The sequence below is a fragment of the Scylla paramamosain genome, chromosome 34 (genome assembly GCF_035594125.1).
Source record: "Scylla paramamosain isolate STU-SP2022 chromosome 34, ASM3559412v1, whole genome shotgun sequence".
Taxonomy (NCBI): domain Eukaryota; kingdom Metazoa; phylum Arthropoda; class Malacostraca; order Decapoda; family Portunidae; genus Scylla; species Scylla paramamosain.
In genome coordinates, this window is record NC_087184.1 from 8,425,220 (window position 1) to 8,430,219 (window position 5,000).

Consider the following 5,000-nt stretch of genomic DNA (forward strand, 5'->3'; position numbering starts at 1 on the left):
GGAAGATATTTGGGCAAGTAACGTGAATCGTGTGATAAAAGCAATGGATTTAAAATGTACTTGAAAAATTGTTTTGAAAATACACAGAAACGCTACTTTGAAATTAATTGATATACTGTATTTAGTTACACAAGAAAAATATTTTGAAAATACGATATTTTATACAAATTGTATTCAAATATGCATTTGTGTATTACCCAAATATATTACTACCCATCTCAGAGAGAGAGAGAGAGAGAGAGAGAGAGAGAGAGAGAGAGAGAGAGAGAGAGAGAGAGAGAGAGAGAGAGAAACGCGCATTAAAGTGAGACATGGTACAACGTATTCAAAACACACAAAAGGGAGAAAATATCATAGTGTGAGAGAGAGAGAGAGAGAGAGAGAGAGAGAGAGAGAGAGAGAGAGAGAGAGAGAGAGAGAGAGAGAGAGAGAGAGAGAGAGGGTCCATACAGAGTCCCTTTAAGGATTAGTACAAGGAAGACCCAATCCAGTCTCCCTTTCCTTCCCTGCCCGCTGTCTTTACCCTGCACTGTTTTCCCCATCAATTTCCTCCCCTTTCCCTCTAACGTTTCATTACCCAACTTGTTTCCCTCGAGAAATTTCCCATATAGCTTTTCTTGGATATTCGTGTTCATATTTTTTCCCCCTTTGAGGCCACCGTTATAAGACTGGCTACCATGATTTTTACTTTTTTCCCTATGGTTTTAATTCTATATTTTCCCATTACTTATTTTTTCCTTTTACTGTTACCGTAACTTTAATTTTCCCCCTCTAGAACAGCAACACTTTAATTTCTCCCACTTTTCACTGTTTTATTTCCCAGATGTTATATTTTTCACTTTTTTCCCCTATGGTTTCACTCTAATATTTTCCCATTACGTTTTGCCTTTACTATTACCGTAACTTTAATTTTTCCCCCTTTAGAGTAGTAATATTTTCCTTTATTTTTTTTAATATTCTATATTTACTCCCAAGTTACCATTATTTTTTTCTTGTTTCTCTATGGCTTCAGTTTTTGATATTCCCATTACATATTTTCTTTTTTACTAACATGACTAATTTATTCCTTTTTAAAACCTACCATCTTAGTTTTTTTTTCCCTTACTTTTATTATACGATTTTATTCCTCGGTATATTACCCTTTAACTTTTTTTCCTGCAGATTTTTTCTTTTTTTTATTTTCATTTATTTCCTTGTCTTCTTTTTTTTATTCTTTTCTCTTTTTTTTTTCAATGGCGTTCTCTTCCCCCTCTTTGGATTTTGCACCATAAATCTTTCCATGTTTTCTGTTTCGTTGTCTTTTTCCTTTTCATCCTGTGTCGTGTTAACAATTAAAACTCCTCGGGATTCGAACCCTTGACTCTTAAGTTTTATTTCAAGATATAGATTTATTCACACCGTTTACTTTTTTTTTCTGTATTTTTTTTCCAGTTTGTTTTTGTTTTTGTTCTGTTTTACATCTCCATTTTTTTTTCTTTCACTTTTTACACTATTATTCTCACTTGTATCTGTTGTTTATTCATCTCTCTCTCTCTCTCTCTCTCTCTCTCTCTCTCTCTCTCTCTCTCTCTCTCTCTCTCTCTCTCTCTCTCTCTCTCTCTCTCTCTCTCTCTCTCACGTCTTGTTCCGTGGAGTATTCCGTAATGTGTTCTAAATTCGTGGAGGAGGAGGAGGAGGAGGAGGAGGAGGAGGAGGAGGAAGTGGAACAGCGGTCAGCGAAGCGTTTTCATTCAATGGGCGAGTAACGAAAAGGGTAAGAAATAATTACATTCATCGTGTGTGTGTGTGTGTGTGTGTGTGTGTGTGTGTGTGTGTGTGTGTGTGTGTGTGTGTGTGTGTGTGTGTGTGTGTGTGTGTGTGTGTGTGTGTGTGTGTGTGTGTGTGATTGCAGGAACCTCACTAAACTATGCGCTGAGCGAACTTTGACGAACGATAATGAGAGAGAGAGAGAGAGAGAGAGAGAGAGAGAGAGAGAGAGAGAGAGAGAGAGAGAGAGAGAGAGAGAGAGAGAGAGAGAGAGAGATGCCATTAATCCTTACATTAAAAAAGAAGATAAATAAATGCTGCAATGTAAGATTTCATGCTTCTGCAAATGTACATTACAAAGAAAAAAAGACAAACAAGGAAACGAACACAGTATGTAATTCTAACAACTGCCCCACACATTAACAAGGAAAAATAAGAGAATATTTGGTGACAATTTTCAGCAATAATGAGAGAGAGAGAGAGAGAGAGAGAGAGAGAGAGAGAGAGAGAGAGAGAGAGAGAGAGAGAGAGAGAGAGAGAGAGACTACCTAGTACCACGTAACATTTACTTTTGACCATCGCGCGCCAAAAAAAATAAAATAAATAAATAATAATAATAATGAAAAGCTCGCCCGTGTCTCGTTACGCTGAGCTGTGGGTCGTGAAAATCGTTTCTGAGTATCAGGAGAGCGCTGGCAGGTGAACCGAAGCTTAATCTGCCCACGTTAATGTTTGCTATGAATGCTGTGTTCAATGGCGTGTGTGTGTGTGTGTGTGTGTGTGTGTGTGTGTGTGTGTGTCCTTCCTACCTTTCTTCCTTCATTTCTTGTTCAGTTCATCCTTTCTTTTCTTATTCCATTCCTTCTTTCGCATTTTGTCCTTCCTCAATCTCTTTCATCTCTTTCTTCATTGTTATTTTGTCTCCTTTTCTTCCCTACTACACGTTTGCTACCATTTCTCCTTCCTCTTTTACGTTGTACCTTCTTTCTAGAGTGTGTGTGTGTGTGTGTGTGTGTGTGTGTGTGTGTGTGTGTGAGGGCGAGTGAGTGAGTGTACATACATTCACCATAACACAAAATACTCACTTTCTTTATTTTTTCATTTCGCTTTCCTAATTCCTTCGTCGCAGCCTAGCTTGGCGTGAGAGGGAATAGATGGGGGAGTGGGGGTGGAGAGCGGAGTCTGATCACCTGAGCCTGCATCACGACAGTCTGGGACACCTGAGGGTGCATTCATTACTTCCTGAAGACAACAAAAGGAACACACAGAAGCGATGGCATTTTACTGACTAATGCCCTGCCTACTTTATTCCTTCTGTCCTTCCTTTCTTTCTCGATCTTACAAAACAATGTCAGTCAGGATTTTGTTGTTGTTGTATTTTTTTCTCTATCTCGTGTTTGTTTATTTGTTTTGTGTCTTACTGTGTTTTGTTTTGTTCTTGATATTTTTACTGTATTAAGTTTTGTTATTTTTTTCTTTAGCTCTTTTTCATGTTTGTTATCGTGGAGATGGATCAGTGGGATTCCGCTCTCTCTCTCTCTCTCTCTCTCTCTCTCTCTCTCTCTCTCTCTCTCTCTCTCTCTCTGTCTTACATTTTTATTATAGTATAGGCTATTATTGTATTTATGTATTACTATTTCTCTATTTTTCTTTCATTCCGACTCGCAGTATGGCACTTAATCAAAATAGCCCGGCAGACGAGGCCAGCAGCACAACCCTCACCTCATTTATGGACAAGTGTATTCCTTTCACGTATGTTGGCTTGTAAAAAAAAATACGTGCGCTCATACTCTCTCTCTCTCTCTCTCTCTCTCTCTCTCTCTCTCTCTCTCTCTCTCTCTCTCTCTCTCTCTCTCTCTCTCTCTCTCTCTCTCTCTCTCTCTAAAAAAAAAGAAAAGAAAAGTCTCTCTCTCTAAAAAAGAAGAAAGCAAGGAATGAATGGAGAAAGGAAGAGGGGAAGCTAGGATAGAAGGGAAGGAAAATGGAAACAAGCAACAAAACAAGGAAGGAATAATTGAAAGGAGGATTGAAGTAAGAAATAAAAGGGTAAATAAATAAAGAAAGAATGAAATATGGAAAGAAGAGAAGGGAGGGAAAGAGATCAAGTCTACAGTGTATATTTGATTGATGTGTTGGCGCATTTCACGAGAGACAATATGAAGCACTCTCTTCCCCAATGCATCATGTGTCACAAAAAACACATCTTGACACCATCATTCACACAAACACACACATACACAAAAAAAAAAAAGCACACAATTTCCTGCTACATATGACAAAGAGAAACACATACACACTATATATGACAAAAAAAAAAAAAACACTATATGAAAAAAAAACTTGACAGGTTTCACAGATTTCACAACCTAACACAACTTGACATTATTAAAGAAAGAGACAAACAAGCATAAAATTATAAATGAGAACAAACAGGAAACACACAAGAAAAGTATAAAAAAAAGATGAAAAAAAAAACAGTAAAAAAATTTCAGTAAAAACAATAAACAGCACAATAACAGAATAAAAGAAAGTAAAAAATAAACTATAAAAACAATAAAAAAAAACAATAAACAGAACAATAGCATAATAAAAGGTAAAAATAAATCCAGTACAAAATCCCAGTAAAAGCAAACGAATAAAAAAGAAACTTAGAAAATAAAGCACAAAAAAAACAGTAAAAAATAAATAAATGAATACATAAGAAAAAAAAAAATCACAAAAATGCAGCGAATCACGAGAACACACACACACACCCACACACCCACCCACACACACACACACACACACACACACACACACACACACACACACACACACACACACACAAACACACACACACGCCCCAAAATGTGTTCACGGACTGAAATTATTCAAAATGGAAAACGTCAATTTTTGAGGCTCTGTGAACTCCGGGTTAACTTGCGGTGGGTGGACACGTTCATTAACTGCGGCCTGGCTGACTCTTCCCGCCCTGGTGTTTGTTGATATCTGTTCATTTTTTCTCTCTGGTATAGCATTGTTATTTATTTATTTTTTTGTACTTATTTATTTATCTTATTTTTATCTTTATTTATTTATTTATTTTTTTGTTGTTATCCATCAATAGCACTCCGATTTTTTTTTTTTTTTGTCCTCTGTCAATAGCACTCCACTTTTTGTATCCGTTTATTTGTTATTATTATTATTATTTGTATCTGTTTTATTTGTTATTATTTTTTTTCTGCATCGTTCGCACTCCTTTTTTATTTATTTAT

At 36.4% G+C, this 5,000-nt stretch overlaps 1 protein-coding gene and 1 long non-coding RNA gene across 3 annotated transcripts in view; one reads left to right on the forward strand and one right to left on the reverse strand.

Annotated features, from left to right (window-relative positions):
• LOC135090101 (uncharacterized) overlaps positions 1-5,000 on the reverse strand; it is a 220,518-nt gene that overhangs the window by 64,487 nt on the left and 151,031 nt on the right. The window lies entirely within an intron of this gene.
• LOC135090103 (uncharacterized) overlaps positions 1-5,000 on the forward strand; it is a 51,734-nt gene that overhangs the window by 16,313 nt on the left and 30,421 nt on the right. The window lies entirely within an intron of this gene.